Raw genomic sequence first — 18,096 nt, forward strand, 5'->3', positions numbered from 1 at the left:
GGAGGTCTTTTCCAACCCAATCTATTCTATGATTCTATGATTCTATGTACACGTACACATGTTTCTCCAGGGGAAGAGATATCCTGTGGGGCACACGAGCCTTGGGACCAGCGCAGCCGTGGGCGGCATGTGCTCTTCAGCGGCGCTTTCCAAGGGGAAGTTTTGTGCGTGGGAGGGTGGCTGTGGAGCGCGAGGTGATTAAGCAATTGATGTAAACACATAGCAATAAAGGGATAGGACTCGGGGATGAATGTGTACGTTAGCCGCACCATCTCTATTCTACAACTAAAGGGAGTCTCACTCAACCCACTTTTTCCCCGGGCTAGCTCCTGCTTCCCCTTTTGGCTGGAGCAGCGCATCAGTGTTTTGGTAGTAAATATTCCAGGCTGACGCTTGAGGCGGTCCCCGGTGTGAAATCAATGCTGGGATGAGTGAAGAGAGCTGCTGTGTTCCACTGAAACAGCTGTGCTTCATTTTGATATGTTTAGCCTTGGGGCTATATATAAAAAGTTATGTTATTGTATAATACTATTAATAGTATGAAATTTTAGTAGATCTAGTAAGCTTTCCTAGATCTTCCTCTGCTAGCATGCTGGCGAATGTCTGTACCTCACAAGGAAATCTCATAAATGTTGATTGATTTGCTTTGAAGAGCTAGCTGGAGAAAGATATTTCAGCAATTAAGTGAGAAAGAAAAGATCAAGGATGAATATGGGCAGTGGCTTAATGTCATGGTGGGTCAATTGCTGTTAGAAAAGCTCAGAGTTAAAGTACCTCTGTCAGAGCTGCTGCCCTTTGTGACAGGTTGCCATTACAGGTTGTTTGCTCCCCTCTTGCATTTTCTGTCAGTTTTTGTAATTGGTCCAGGATTTTCAGATGTGTAGCAATCCAGATATCCTAGACAAGGAGTCAAGGTACATGAACATGTTGACTGTGTTGCATGCAAGGTATAACTAGTATGCAGAGCCGGTTGGGTTGGTGCAATTACACTGCCCTAGCGATCTGTGTGTGTGTGGGGAGCAGACTCAGATCCTAAATGTGCTGAGTTCCTGTTGCTTTTTTATTTTCTGATATGCTTTGGTCTAGAAAGATCTAAAGAGCCTCCTGTTCTACATGGAAAGTTTCCAGGTACCACAAAATCTGACTAATATCTGCTTCATGTGCCAGTGGGGTTGTTCAGAGCCTCTAGTTTCTCAGGTTGTTTATAGGTTTGGATGTTCATGTTGACCCTGTTGCTCTCTAGATATGTAGTCTCTAGATGATTTGGACCTAGCACCCCCTTATACCCGGAGGTGCATTTGAGTTTCATTTTCTTAAAAGCCACCATTTGTGCACATCTTGGTCATGCTGTGACAAAGAGTCATGAAGTACCATGTTTATACCTAGACCTGACAACTTCTTAAAGGAAAGCGTGTAGCTTTTTTTTTTGAGCAGCTGCTACTGTCTCAGCTGCTGAGCGTGCAATATATTAATTTTTGGAAGATGAATAAGGATTTCTGAGGTATTGAGAAACTGGAGGTCAGAGGAAAACCAGACTCCTCTGAGATAAATTCATACTACTGGATGAATTGCTTTAGTTCTCTAAACACTTTTAAAAGTGTGGTTCAAGGCAACTAACAGTCAACTGAAGCCAAGGAAGAGGCATGAATGAAAAAACAGAAACAGCGTGTGAAAATCTATCACCGCTACTCTTGATAGTTGTGATCATGAGCATGGTGTCAGGCAAAAATCTTAAAACTTTGTTTGAACACATGTTATGCATTGGGAAGGTGAACTACTTCGGTGCTTTTTAGAAAGATGGCCATGTGGGTGGTTGTGCTTTAGTGGGTGGCCTTTGGTGATCTCTAGTAAAAGTAACTGAATATTTGGCTTTTTGTTATGTTTCACAGACCTCTCTTGTGGATATATATCAAGCAAGTGGCAGTTGCAGTCTTTATATTGCAATTGAGAGATTTTTCTTTCACTTTTGTTATTTTTTGTTGATGAGTATTGAGAGAGCAGAGGATAGCATTCCAATTATAGTTGCTTGTAAGGTTCATTTCCTTTCAGAAATTGATGTAGAAACATGTATCTCAAAAATAACGAGCTCTTTCTTTGTGAAGAAAGAGTTGTCATCATTATCAAAATGTCCATGTTGTGAATATCAGGAGGCGTTTTAAGGATGTTGTACTTTTGATATTACTTCTTTTTTTTTTTTTCCTGACTAACACAGTGTTAATTAGCTATGTTAGTGACTGGGTATAAGTTGTACGGCCCCAAACACAGAAAGAAAAAAGAGAAGAAAAGCTGCATCTGCTGTGTTTATTTTGGCAAAAAGCTGCTCTTGTGTTTAGAAGGAAAACCTAGAACCTTGTAAGCCCACATTCTGGGTCTCAGTCAGCTTTCTCTAATATTGGGAAAAGGTTCCAATGCCTAGAAGGTGACCACTTAAAGATTATTGGAAATGTCAGGACACCATGGTCAGAGTATGCACAAATGCTCAAACCTGAGACAACTGCTGTGAACGTGTTTGTAGAACCTGTCATAGAGCAGGTTTATGAGCTATGTTTTTCCAGAAGGTGCAGCAGTAGGTCTGTTGCAAAATATAAACAAAGTCTACCTGGCCAATTTAACAGACCTGAGACTTAGCCCTAATATCTGCATATCTGAACTAAAATTTATCCAACATATACAGAATTGTACAGCTTAGAATCTGAGCACAAGTACAGACAGAGGTGTAGATACTTTATCCTGGCTACCCTTTGCCCAGCTTCCTTAAAGTTGCTCCATGTGACAGATGTAGGAGTTTTTTTAAGAGGAATGAACCAGCATTATTTTTCACTAAGTTAATTTAGAAAAAGGCTAAGTGATTTCTTTTCTCAAAAAATTTCAACTTGTGTTGTATTTTCAGTATATGCAGGGTTTTTTTCAGTTCATTAAAATGTCTCAATTTAAGCGATGGAGGACTGATACTAGAAAGCAGTGATGAAAAGTGTTGGATGTATCTACAACTGGAATACTTACAAGAAAAAAGGTTACCTTCTAGATTTAAATGCAGGAATAATTCATGTTTCTGCCAAGACTGACTCTTTTTAACTTGTAAAATGTTGTCCTGTAAATATCTCGTTATGTCATTTCAGTTTGTGGGAACCCTGTGTGATTAAATATCTTGACACCACCTTTTAGAACTGATTGAGAGTCATCAGCCTTAACTGACCTGTGCGTGGGAAAGTGTCTGGGTGCATTTCTGCTGTTCATAGGAAACCTGCAGGAATTAAAAGGAGGGGAATTAGCCCGGATGACTGAAAGAACTGGTGGATGAACTGTCTTGTGCATTGCCTTGCAAGTGTGAGGTCAGAGTAGGTCCCTGGTGACCAGCAATATGGAGCATGCCATGAAACACATGTGCCATACAAATTCAGGTCCCAGCTGGGAGGGACCCCAGAGGAGCTCACTGCTTGTTCCAAGGCAGGTACAGTGAAAATATCTCATGAGGACAAATCACTTGATGATATTGAAAGATTTCTGTTGCTCAGCATGGCAAACTCGTTGCCTACTCAACTCTTCTCGTGCAACTCCTTTGGCTCTTACATTAAAACTTCCCAAGAGTAGGTTGCAATATTTTGTGTGTCGGATTTTGTTATGAGTCTCAATGATTTCTCCAATTCTGTCTTGCGTTAGTGGTTTGGAAATTCTTGCAAAGCAGCACAGGGGCATCTTCTGTCAAATACAGGGAGATAGCAGCCCCAGCATGCTTTATATTTTCTTATTGCTTCTTTCCCTTTCTGGAAAGGATTCCCCATAGTATGTAAATCCTCTAAATAGCTATGAATTCCTTCAATTGTGCTGGGCCTTGTAGTTTGTGACAAAACGCATACATTAAAAAACAAAACCAAAAAAAGCCTTGCAAAATAAATGCATGAGCTGGCTTGCTAAATACCAAACACAGCTGTATGCAAGGAATCATATTCACTTTCGTAAAAGGAAAAAGAAGTTCTCTTGTATGAGTATTATAGAAACTCAAATGGTCACAATTGTTTCTGGACCTTATTTTACCTTCTAATTTGAGGTCTAAACCACCAAGAGAGCTAGGAAAGAAATGTAATGTGCATAAGGGCAAAGTAAAGGTGAGAGATTATCTAGATGCCGTCCTGAAGCCAAACAAACACGTTTCCTCTGTTGCAGCTATGAGCAGCTGGGCTTGGCTAAGTGGCCAGTGGGAAAAAGATAGTACCAAATTTAGCATACAGAAGAAGGAGACAGATGGCAGTAGACTGGCCAGACTTGAACTGAGAGGTTTGAAAGATATGGTACATGAAATTGCTGATAGATGTGTTAGAGAAAGGCATAAATGTTACTAGTGCTTTTATGATACTAGGTAGCTGTAAAGTAGTGAAGGTATTTTAGAAAGCTGCGAAAACTAATCCAGGTATCTAAGTGTCCATTGGTCTGCTCTCATAAAATAAAATGTGAAGGCTTTAAAATAAAATGTGAAGGAGAGAATAATAAAGAGCAGGGAGGTAAATGGAATGAAATGTCACATCTTTTTAATCAAAGGTAGATTATCTCAGATTAACAAAAGATCTTTTTTGATAAATTTGATGATATTTTTAGGTGAGGGGAATGGATAGAACTTTTCTATCTTGAATGTATTTGATATATTGCCTTGTGAGAAATCGTTAATTAAGCTGGACATGATAAGAATCATTAAAAGGACTGAAAGTGGGTAAGGAGAGTAGGGGAGTAGTCAGAAGACAGTGGGGACTATCAAAAGGGAAGTATTGGAATGAAGTTACTAATAGATTTTTTTTTTTTTTAAAGATTGAATTTTGAGAGGAACCTTCTTAATAATTTCATTAACAATGTTGATAAGAGAATTAGGAAGGTGACAGTGATTCTGAAGACATGAGTTTAGACAGCATAGTTAATGGAGAGAAGGATAAGAATATCAAAAGGGAAAAATTAGATGACTCAGAAGACAAGAGAAATAAAGCAGTTAATATTTAAAATATTAAGTTCATGAATTAATTTTAGAACTCATAACATCTTGTTATCCTGTAAGAGACTTCTTAGGAAGAGATGAAGAAGATTACAACTTGCATATTTTAACTCATTTTAGGAGGACTGAATCTTGTAGATAATGCACCTAGAAAATGTGCAAGCTTTTATATCCTGTATGATATATCCAATAAAGCTATAGAAATTTGTGCAGACCTCATCTGAAAGACTCTGCAACGCTGGTTATCTGCTTTCCAAGAAAAATGAATTGAGACCTAACTAGTTGCAGAGAACAGCTATAGGGATGGTCAAGATAAGAGAGGGCTTACCACAGAAAGGAATATAAAACAACTTGGCATGTTTAATCTTGTGAAACAAAAGACAGAGAGGATATACGTTTCCTCTGTTTAAACAGATTGGAAAGAGAAAGATACTGTGCAGTAAACAGTACTGTTGGAAAGTGATGTTCAAGTAAAAGGAAACTTCTTTTTGCACAAAAATCCTGTTAATGCATGCAGATTAGAGACCTGTAAAGACTCCTTGCAATTGGGGCAAGTTGCTTCACTGGATGGTACCTCACTAATGAAATCATTTATTTGTCATAACTATCTGTGAGAGCAGAGTACTGTATTTGTTGGCTAAGGAGGTCTCTTCCAATCATATGTTGACCAAATGTGCTAATAAATGCAAATAAGTGTAAATAATGTAATGAAGTCTTATAATGGTATTTCTTTAGCTGAGTATACATTGATACGAACTGGTATGTTCTTAAGATTAAGTAAAAATTACATTGAAGTATGTGAATAAGGCCTTCTTCTGAAGTAGAAAGTGAAATTTGGAGGCAGGGGAGATTTTTATTTTTTTTATTTCTTGGAGAAGGAATATAATTCTCCTTCATATTTTAAAGCTTCTAACTCATGAATCAGAGCAAGTGAAGAGAATTCTTGCAGGTATGATTTTGAAATAATATTAGGAAAGGGAGATGACAGCCTTGTATGTTTTATGCAAGACACCCAAGTGGGTGGAATATCACACAGCATGGGAGCAGTGGATTGGAAGTAGGAGGGGAAACTGTTCGTGACCATCACATAATGAGGATAAAGACTAACATAACTTGAGTGCGTGTACACTGATGCTTCTGTGTATGAGGAGCTCGTCTTCAAAATTTTTCTTCTAGAAGATCTATTCTGCTATTTAAATGAGAAACAAGAATAGATACTCTGTGTGCTTACTTTCTGGTTTCATACCAGCTAGAAGTGACAGAAATAAGGAATATACAGAGCTCTAAGTGCAATGGAGAGGACCTATAAGGGAAGTCTGAAGTGGTTTGTGTGGGTGTAATTTTGGCCTGGCTCTCTTGCCAAGTCCAAGCTGTCTCCTCCCCCCTCCCTCTCTCTCAAGCAAGGAGAAAAAAAAAACAAACCACAGAAAAACTGAAGGAAGTCCAAACGAAAATGGGATTATATAAAAAATATATATTTACAATTATACATATAATTTGAATATATTATACACACAATAGGGAACTCCCAAGGGGAAAAAGGGGAAAAGGGAGGGGGAAACAGGGATAAAAAACCCTAAAAACAAATACCCTCCAAATATACACCACTAACAGAGACCTAGAAAACAAACAAATAAAAAAACCCCTGAATTAAATACTTCCCTGAATGAGACAGCAGAACCGTGTGAAGCACCAACCAACTCCCCACGCCTCCCGGAGGGACCGGAGATAACAGCAGGTCTGAGCAGACAGGCCTTGACCCATACAAGCAAAGACCGTCTGCGGAGAGACCTGTCGCCTTCAGCCACTGGCAGAGAGATGAGAGCGAGGTGTCTTATCTACACCTTATTTATATGTTGTGTTATGTTAAAGGATGATATGGAATACTTCCTTAGATTTCTGACCCCTGTTGCTAAGGAAGGCCTAAAAAAATCCAAAAGCCAACCCACCACACAGTTTTTTCTTTTCTTCCTAGAGAAGGCCCAAGAGAACCTCATCACAAGTATTCTAGTACTTAAAGGGTGTCTACAGAGAGGATGGAGTCTCTCTTCTCATGCAAAAGAAAAAGTACTAATTGTGCCAGGAGAGGTTTCGTCTTGATACAAGAAAGAAATTTTTTACCATGAATAACTATTGACTAGAACAGTGTACCTAGTGTCATGGTGAAGTCTCTGTCGCTGAAAGTTTTCAAGACATGACTGGACAGGGTGCTAGATAATCTCATCTAGCCTCCCTTACCCACACAAGGTTGGACCAGATAATCTTTCAAGGTCCCTTCCAACCTGGGGTGTTCTATGTTCCTAGGAGATATGCTAGCAGGCTAGAAACACCTCCACAGAAGGCACCCTGATTCTTGTGTGGTTTGCAATAACCAACGGCACAAGTGTGAAACATGGACCTGCAGCTCCAGCCTGGCTGGGTGCACAGGAATGCCCTATGTGTGGCTCTGCCTTCTGGTTGCTTGTGGATGTGTGTTTGCCAAACAGCACATGGAGGACCCAAAAATACTGCCAGATAATCATATTTCTAATTGATATGTGATTCACATGTTATATATGCTGAAAGTCAGTGTTCTGTAATGTAAAATAAGAATCACAAAGATCTGGTTCTTTTAAAGAAGTACTTGTTGGTATGCTTTGCTATGAGTCATAGGATGGTATTTCTTTCTAGAGCATATCTTAAAAAATGATCTGTCAAAATCATCTGTAATCAAGATAACATATTCCTAACAGTGGAAGAATAAAGCAAATACAATCACAGGTGAAGGAAGTTTGTGGTTTATACAATTGTATCACTTGTTTGGTAATGAAATATGGACATTGTCTTCTGTTTTACCAGGAGCGTGAGACACATGATGCTCCCAATTGAATGAGATCACACAGGAGCAAAAGTCACAGTAAAACTGGAAGTGATAAATCACCAGAAATTTTCCTATTTCCTCTAGAAACTTCCAGTCAGGTGGTACTTGACCACTGTCAGTAACCTAGTGTTTCAAAAAGGCAGTTTTCTTCAGGCCATTACTGTAGCCATTGCTTCAACAGATCAATGTAATAGAAGTGCTGAGCCAGGTAACTTGTTAAGGCGTAAGTTAATTTTTGGCCTAACCCCAGCAAGTTCTAGTATTGAAGCAGTAATTCTTCAGTGAGCATAAATATCTCTATCTCTTGGTATCAGACCAGTAGGTTAGATGTTAATGACCCTTGTGAAGTGAAGGGTGACCTTCTCAGTGAAGGTCAAGCTGCTGAATGCAAAACCATTATTCTCTTTTATACCTAGTAATTAAAAAATTTACTCCCTGCAACAAGGCTGAATTTCTTTAAAATTTGAGAGAATTTTGACCCACATGTGTTGCCTTCTAGTGGAGAATCTGGCCCGAGATGCTGAGTGTTTTACATGGGATGTGCTCTTAGTCGTTCCACTTCATGTGATCCACCATTTATTGAAGCAAAGGAAGGAGTCCAGTCCTTGATTGAATTTTCAGGGTTTCATGCAAAGCGGAACAAATGAGGATGGAGAACAATCAATTCATGTTGTCCTAAAAATGGTATTTAATGACATCTTTGGGAGATAAATGTATGATGAATTTTTGCATCCCCACAGGCAGAAGCTTTTGAAAAGTGGTCTGTTGCACGGTGACTGAACTATTAGATAAGAAGGGCTTGTAACAGTGATACTTCACTTCCATCTCCTGTTTGTCAGTCCAACACAGAATTTGGTTTGGTTTTCTTGCAAAAACCCTAAACCATAACATTAAAGCTGAGCAATAAAAAGCTGAAATAATAATAATAACCTGAAAGTAAGACACAGTGCAAATAATTCACATCAGAATTTTACCCTAGCCCAGCGAAAGCCGGTGTCAGTCTCAGTAGAATACCTGCAGGTGGATGAGTCTCCAGACTCTAGCAGGTTTAATCTTTGCTTTTGTATTGGAAAAAACCCCAAAATGACCCAATAAAATCCCCAAAAGAATATTGCCCCCCTACATACCTGTCGGTCAACACTCAAACAACCTGGGAAAGAAAGAACTAGTTCCTCTGCTTTATTGGGAAGATTAAATTCAGAGATGCCTATAAGAAGATATATTTGAAAGTGTGAAAATTGCACTTAATAGAGTTCTTAAAATATGATGGTTGGGCAACTATTTTTTCTGACAACCAGTAATTATACTTAATCATACAAATTTCTTTCACTATGTGAAAGAAATGGAGAAAAGCAGGTGATAATTCCCTTTGGGCATCTGAGGATTTAATAACCTTATTTCTTCAGATGTGCTCAGGAATATTACTGTCTCTAATATCTACATCAGTTACAGAAAACCAATAAAAACAATAAAAGTAATTTCAAAGATCCTGGCATTAGTTTGTTTGTGTCAAAGCCTTTAACTTTATGAAACATTTTGTGGGGGTGGAATTTGACATGCCTTATGCAATTGTTCTCCTGATTCAGTGTAACTTTAGAAATAAATTTGCGGCAAATGGAAGTCAAGTAAGGAATGCAAGCAAATGTAAAAGGAGACATTTTTCTTTCAGGAAGTTTTTACAGTAGACTTCTGAAAGATTTTATCTGGAACATAGATTCTTCAAAAAAGTAATTTGACACTGAGAGAAATCATGCATCACATACATTGCTGATGTCTGAGTCTGTTTCATTTGTCTTAGTTACAATTTTATGTTTATATGATGGGTATCTCCTGCAACTGTGCAGTGGAAGTCAATACTGAAGCCATTTTTATTTCCCCACCAGGTGGTACTGTTGTACTGACTATAGAACTCTTATTTTGGCTATGGTTGATTTATATCTGTACTCTCTTCTGCACATGTTTTAAGGACAGATTTTTGTCTGTAGAGAAGAGAGTTTCAGTGTTAGAATTAAATTTCTTAGCAGAATACTCTTAAGAGTCTTTTTTTGGGTTCTTTTTTTCCTAACTTTTCATCTCATTAAAAATAGATTTTAGTGCAAGTTGTGATTGTCAGAAAATCTCCATTATTGTTGTTTGGACTTTTTCACCTTTTATTGCATTTTTTAAAATCTAATCAGTCTATTTCAGACTCCATTGTCTTTCAAAATACAACAATAGCTCTTGTAAGTTTATCTGGAAATTCATCTCTTTTTTTTTCCCCTTTAGTTACACGCAAGTAAAGAGTCACCTACAATTAATTACAGAAGAGAAAATAAATAAAAAACATTAAATATTTAGGAGCATGCAGGTTTTTTTCCCTATGAAAACAGACCTAACCGCTATCAAGTACAGAAGCAAAACATGATTAATCGTTTTAAGCAATCTCTGTTGCAGTACATAGGGTTCTTCCAGTTGCTTGCAGAGGTCTGTAAGATCTATCGTGAACATCTGTGTTTGCTGAGCCACCATCACATTTGACACTTGTACCATTTCTGTGGTCATGTGGTCATACTACTATACTACTGTAGTTTATAGCTTATATTAGAAAATAGAATAAGGCTAGGGGAGAAGCCTGAGCCCTAGTCTGGGGGTCTGCATGCTGTTAAATGATCAACATAGTTTTTGGCAGGGCTGGGGACTCCTCCAGATGGAGTTTATCAGGGTTTGGCCATAGCCTGTACTTTACATGGAAGAGAGTTAAGATATATTGATATGTGCTGTGCAGGGATTATTGGTCTCAAGGCTGCAGCACGGGCCCTGGCCTGTTTAATTCACCAGTATCAATGCAGCCACTGGGACCCACTGAGTCATCCTTATGCTCAAAGCTAAGGATGGCCTCAGGTTTACTCAATTTTAGAAACATGAACTTCTATTTTTGACCTAGCCTTTTCATCCATTATGTTTCTCTGTTTGGCTGTTTCTATTCAACCCATGTACATGGATATACCATGGACAGCTTGATAAAGCAGTTACCCCACAGATGCTGGTCGTACAAGCTATCAAATGTCATGCACAATCTATAGTTAAAAGCAGTAGGAAACATCAAAATGGGCTCCAGTATATAAACTAAAAAGTTTTTTAATGCGTGTGGAGGCTTACATTTAACTGTTATTAAAAAAAATATTCAAAACCAGTGGTCTATGCCTTTTTTAGTGATATCTAATAGTTTTTTAAAAAAGTAAGTTATTTAGTTTTCTATAGATTTTCTATATATTCTTCATGAACAGAATAAAAATGTTGAAGAGCTGAGGGTGACTATTACCTTTCAAACCTTCCCTTCAAACAGCTTCCCACTTAAGGTTCTTGTGCTTTACGGCAGGCAGGGACTACAACGTAGTGATAGAGACCCCAAGTGAGTCCCAGATTAAGAGGATGAAACCATGTGGCACAATGCAATCCTGTAGGCAGAATGAATGCCTTGAGTCCACAAGCAGGCCTTGTTTGCCAATGTGCACAGCATGCCTTTCATGGCCTCTAGGTCAGAAGATAGGTCCTGCTGGGGTGAAAATGGGACAGAAGATGCTCCTCTTTTTAGGTACATATGACTTCCCAACACTGAGGTGAGGATATGGGAGGCGTGGGAACAGCAGATTGGGGCTAAAACAAGAACTGAAGGGACATTAGTATCCTGGCAAGTAGTGCTTGCAAAGCAGATCTGTGAGGTCTGTTGCCAGTATTGTGGTCATATTATTGTGCTGGAGGTAACATGGGAGCAGGATAGGAGGAGTTACATAAGACACTTCTGCTCAGACATTCTGTACGCTCTACAAATGGGAACCCTTTCTTTAGGCATCAGATCCCAAGCAAAAAACCTCTCTGTGATTATATCTTCTCAAAGCATAAAGTTATGGTCTATTAAATATCTGTACACCCTACCTAGGAAATGATCTATCAGCATCTTCAGCTTTTGAACAATATCCATCTATTATTGTTGATAAAGGCTTATTTATTCGTACTATTTTCCCTCATCACAAAGAAGTCCCCTGTATCCTGGGACTTTCCTACAAATGTACATGCTTAAAATTACACTTTCTGTGGGCTTTTTTTAGATTTTGATTTTTTCTTGATGGCAATAATAATATTAATTCTACATGACAAAAAAATATATCCAATGTCCTGGCAAAAACGTTCTGGATCTGGGAGCAATGTCTCAAATGTGCTTGGATGAGATCTAACAAGAATAAGCATGTGTCTTAGGCAGGCTCTTGAGACTGCAGGATGGGAGAAATATGCTCGAAGGAATCACACTGAAGTGGTTTGCCAGTAGTACATAGATAGGATTGCTGGTAGGGATATTTAATAACATGGGTATGGTTCTTATTTCCAGGACTTAGAGTTCATAAAGAACAGGTGAAAAGAGATTAAATGCTTCTCTGACATAATTTTTCTATGTCGGAATTTGTTGTTGGTGCCACAGGTCATCTTTGCAGGGGGAAAAGTGAGCTACATAGCTACAAGCAGGAAAGAGAGTGTGCCCTATAAACTGAGAATCGTGTTTCCTATGACACTAGATCCCAGTAACAGTATTTCTTTGTTATAAAAATGCACTTCAGAGATTGAATCAAAGCCATACAAGATGATTTTAAGAATCCTACTTCTGAAAGCAGAGGAATATCACACAAAGAGTAGCAGACATTGAACATATTTGCCCTCTGGCTTCCAGCTTTGGTTTCTGTTCCTAAATACTCCTTTTCTGAAGCCTAGGAAAACCTATTAAGCTGGAGTCACACCTGCACAGGCCAGTCTCAGCTCACATGCACTCTGAAACATCTGCAGACTCTGATGTAAAGCAACCAGAAACCCCAGTGTTTTATGAGCCACTTGGGGCTTTAGGGAACCTTTACTAAAGCACAGCTTTGGTATTGGAAAGAATATGAAGGGTCAACAATTTGAGATGGCCACCAACAGGGACAGCAGGGTCAAGATTAAAAGAAATCTTTTAAGAATGTATTTAAGAGGGAATAGATCCAATAAAATGACCTTTGGAAAGTCTCTTATTCTCCTGTAATTTCTTTGTTAGTTGCTTTTGCCAGGTCTACATGATGCTTCAGGGTGAAGTAGCTGACCTTCAAAGCTTGGGAGTCCTTGTACTTTCCTCTTCTACTGCTTTTATCATTTTTTGGGAAGAATTGAAACATATATTCTAGTCACCCACTGAAGAATGGATTTTGGTTTATCTAATAAATGATAGAAATTGCTGGTCTGTTCTATCTGGAAATGGAAAAGACCTCAGATAAAAGCCTCTCTTTATTAAGGAGCCACAGACATTTTAGATCCCATTTGGCCTTCATGCCCTACTCATTCGTGGTCATTTTATCTAGTGGTGCTTTGTTGATACATCTATTATCATTCTCAGTTACTCTAAATATATAGTATTTATTCTGCAACTATCTTTCTACCTCCAGCCCTTTTAATAGGCACTAAAATCCTGTAAGGCTAATTACCCTCTGATCACCCTGCATGTTTCTCACCTGAGTGGGCATCCTCTCATTCCCTCTAAATGGCCCATTTGGGCCATCCTCTTCTTGCTCTGTTTATTCCCTTGCCTTCTCCTTTCTTCTTACTTCTTTTTACAATTTACACCCCTTCTTCTCCTGTATCAGGAAAACCTCTTTGTCCTCATTTTCTGATTCTTTTTTCTATTAATCGGGAAGCAAAATAGTCAGAGAAAGTGGTGAATAGACTTGGAATTGAATTCCACCTGTGAGGTGGGTTCAAGACCTAGGTTGAAATATTTCAGTTACTGTCCATTTTGAAATTACAGCCTGCTTTTGGCATCATATAAAATGGTTATCCTAGACTATTGTAATGGTCATAATCACTGATTTTAAAATCATGGATTCTTCTTTAAAGATTCACTTAACTAACTCACTACTTCAAACAATTACTTCTCTCTGTCTCTCTTCATTAGTAATCCCCTCACACTCTCTTGGCTACAGTGTTGTTTCATCTTGTGTTTGTTTGTCCTAACTAATTTAGATATTAAGTCCTTGGTGACTGACAATGTGTCTATCTATGCAAAGCACACTTAAATAAATAAATTTAATAATAATTAATAATAAATATACCAGCTGAAAGCTGTGCATCTGAGCTAGCAAGGACGACACTGACATTGATGAATTTGGTTTCAGGAACAGTGCTTGCTGTTCCACTGCTTGGGCTCTTTGGGAAGTGCTGTTGATGGCTGTTGAGTTCTGAGGGCTGTCAGGTCCACCTCTCAGAGCTTTCCCCACTGGAGAGTCACTCTGCCTTAACCCTCATCACTTGACAATTTGAAATCCAGCCTTTCAAGCTACCACTCTCCTAAAGGTGGCCGAAAACCAAGAGCAAAGCATAGAATCTGTTTTAGGGGAGATGATCCTTCAAATTTCTGACATCTCCCAAAAATCCCTGTACACAACTAGTACCAGTCACACACAGATAGAAAATTCTTTACATCTTTATTCATTCTTCTGTATGTGGAAAATGATTTCTCTTTCTTTCTCTCTCTCTCTTCCCCTCTTCCCCAGTTTCTTATATATGAAAGGTTTGCAAAGCAACTCTGCAGTTTTGTGAAACAGCCTCCGTAAACACTCGGACAGAATCATTAAACCTGGCAGGAAAGAATTCTTGTCATGTGTGTTAACAGTTATCTAAGCTTGAACACTATTTCATCTGTTTTTCCTGATGGGCACTACCTTGTAGGAAAATAATATTATTACAGATCTAATCTTTCAGTTAGTAATAAACCTAGGGAGTGGTCTGGTGGAGAAAGAGGAGAAGTGAGTCCTTTGTAAGCAGAGGTAAACTGGGGAAAATCTGTCCTTTGTGTGTCTGCCTGAGGAATTATGTCTTCTGATAGAACAAGTTAGTCACAGTACATATTGCCTTTTGCCTCTTCATTATTGATAGAAGAGATTATTTGCCTATACCTTCTCTGATCCATTCTATAGCTCTAATAGCAATAAAAGTCAGAAAAAGAATAGCTGAATAATATCTAACAGAAGAAGATGAATTATTGTCATTTCTATGATTATTAATCCATTTGAAGATGACACCTTTTATCAGACATGACAACGTCTAGAACCTGTTCATTGCAGTAGTAGTTTTACTGCCATCAAAATCCTAAAGTATTTACTGCCATAAATAACATTTGTTCTCCCAGTTCACCCCTGGGGAAAAGGGATGAATGTGCATGAGCTCTGTTTTTTGTAGAATCTTTTATTTTTTTGCATGAGTATAAAGTACACTTTGGAGGATGTGGTGGGATGTTTGGTGGGATTCAGGAGCTGCAAACTAGACCACGGAGGAGTTATTTCTCAGGCAAATAACTTTGCTTCTTACCCCATAAGGCTACATTGTGACAGAACTTTGTGAGGTCCCAGGAGTACTTTGAATATAAACACTGCAATCTGGAGCTTAATTCAATATTTTGCAGAGTCAGTGGAGAAAGTAATGTAATTTGTTCACTGTAATCAGCTAGTAGGTGTCTCTGAAGGTCTGATTACTTAATGTTCAAATAAAATGTACTGGTACAATCCAGATGGGAGTTGATGATGGCATATATAACTAAGATGGACTTGCTTAGTATGGAGTCTTTTAACCAATCAGAGATAAAAGAAAGCGTTATCGATGGATACAGCTCCTTGGGAGCTTGGTGTGAATGAGAAATCCAAACCTTAACTAAATACTGTGAGCATACAGTGTCAAAGAAAGTTTATTGCACAGTGACAAGAAACTTTTCGAAGTCTGCTGCAGAGCATCCAACATAATCCTCTGTCTCTCACAGGTTCCAGATTGTCCAGTACTTTTTCAAATACAAGCTATTTTTGGCTTGTGGAGGTGAGAGGCCAGTATATTTGCCCTCAGCTATTCCCCAGCTCTTTCCTTATCAATAGCAGAGGTATGGCCACTCATGGCATCTTTTCTACTTTACAGTGGTGTGTGGCTCGTTAGCAGTTTGGGCATATGTCAGTGGGCTCAGCCATGCATCTGTGATTTGAGCAAGAGCGGGGCATAATGAAGGCTGCACTGCGCTGTGTGTTGTTTCTGGATTATTGACTTTTTGGGACATATAGTCTGACCCCACCATTTTGTGGCTGCACATAGATGCTGACAAAGTCTTGAGAGAGAATTATTTCCTGCAGAACTCTGCTTTTTAAGCAGTCAGTTGAACAACATTGTTAGGTGCTTCTAAGCCTGAAATAAGCAACTATTTTTACCTGTTCCTTGTGATGACTTTCTCTTCTAGGCAGGACAGCAATACCTGTCAGACCCTTTAACAGGTTACATTTACAGTTTGTTCCAGGATCTCATACTTGCCATATTGAAGATCCCCTGAGCTTCATGTGAAGCAGAGAAACTCTACATAACGGTCTTCTAATTTTTGTTCTCTTTGACAGCTAAATACCAAGTCATTGTGAATAAAACTCATTTGCCCAAACACAACTTTCTGCAGCTGAGCTAATCGCCTTACTTCATTAATTAATAAAGAAAACTAGGCACTTCTGGGATGTAATTTGTTTCATACCAAAGTACATACCTCAAACATACAAGAGGTCGTGAGACCTGGTAGTTTCAAAAATTGTGACCTAATTAGGTCCCTATAATTAGTTCAGGCGATGGACAGACTGTTAGGGGTTAGGGGACAACAGATGATGATTTATAGCTTTACTTATTAAGAGGAACCTCGGTAATCAATATTACCATGTTTTGCAGTGCTTTGCAACAACTGTATTTCTCATAATTTCTGTCTTTTTTTTTTTCCTTTGGGAGAGCAGCACGAGGATTCCTTTCTTTCCAGCTCAAATGTGACTTTCATCCATATTTTTGAAAGGCAATTCTACCCAGGGATCCCTCAGAATGAATAAACTGAAACTGAAAGATGTGTGACTCAAACAAATGCAATGGGCTCAAGACAGGACTAACTGGATGCTATTTTATAAGCAATGCAGGAGATCAGATTAAATGATCCAGTAGTCCCTTCTAGGTTTAAAATCTATTAAAAAACCTGAACAAGTTCAACAAAAATGTAATAGCATTTTACAGAAACTACTCTAAAACCTTTAAGAATTAATAGTCATTAATAGCCTTTTTATGATGTTTTCGCTATATATTTCTAGAGCAACAAATCCTACAGAGAGGGATTTATTTCTCTTTAAATTGATGATGTGATGGGTAAGAAATGTTCTTATTTGAAAGGTCAGCTGTGGTATAGCAAAAAAGCTTGTTTGCTAGTGTTGATGCCTCATATACATTTGCAATTAGGAAGAACAGTAATTTAGAAATAAGGGGGGGAATCTCCTTTTAACGTGAATTTTCAAAGCATCACTCTGTGTATCATTTAGACAACCCTTGGCTCTGACTGCTGTGTACAAATGCATCAGCCAGTGCATGTGGGCAGTGTAAGTCATTCAATTTTCCTACCATATAATAATAAAAAAACAAATGATGGTGAAGCCAGCATTTAGGTCTAGAGAAGGAAGCTGTGATAATGCCATGAATCCTTGCACTCAGGGATCAACAACGATGGCATACAAAGCAGACACAATGACAGGCAGATTCTTGCTTAGCGGATGTTGATCTGAGCCACAGGCACATTTATTCAATCTTATTTCTATCTCACAGCTCTTGTACCCTGACTAATACCTTTAATAGAAAGAGTGGTGCTTTAAAAGATGGTAACTCAAGCCTATGGGAATTAAACGCGTTTGCAAACAAGTTAATTCTTTTGGGTTAATATCACAGATTTCTGGCCTTTCTTCCTTCCCCTTATTCCCCTCAGTTATATCTGTTTTACATTTTAAAGTAGTATATTGTATGTAGAGACTGTAGTTTCAATTCATGCTAGTGAAAAAGAATAGAAACCCAGAGCTACTGCAATACTATATGCCTTCTGGGGATCCCTGTAGCCAAATGTGTCTGGAGAACTTCCTTTCATAGAATATAACTTCTTCATCATCCCTAGTAAGAGACATGAGTAAACATCCCATAATAAAGTTAAATACCTGTTCTGCACACACAAACAGGTTTTTTTTTGTGACAGAAAAAATACTTTTTTATTGCTTTTACTAACATTACTGCACAAAGACAGAACTAAGAATTGTTCCTACAGATTTTGTTTGTGGTGAGACATGGATATTTCGAGAAGATCAAGCATGGAAATAGAAGATTATTTAAATAATTTTTAATAATCAGACCATCACATTCAGGTTTACAGGTTGGTTGTAGATAATGTGAT

At 38.4% G+C, this 18,096-nt stretch overlaps 1 long non-coding RNA gene across 1 annotated transcript in view; it reads left to right on the forward strand.

Moving 5' to 3' along the window:
* The window catches only part of LOC113942994, a 121,921-nt gene that overhangs the window by 963 nt on the left and 102,862 nt on the right, over nucleotides 1-18,096 (forward strand). The window lies entirely within an intron of this gene.

Source organism: Corapipo altera, unplaced genomic scaffold (assembly GCF_003945725.1).
Source record: "Corapipo altera isolate COAL_440 unplaced genomic scaffold, ASM394572v1 2b, whole genome shotgun sequence".
NCBI classification, from domain to species: domain Eukaryota; kingdom Metazoa; phylum Chordata; class Aves; order Passeriformes; family Pipridae; genus Corapipo; species Corapipo altera.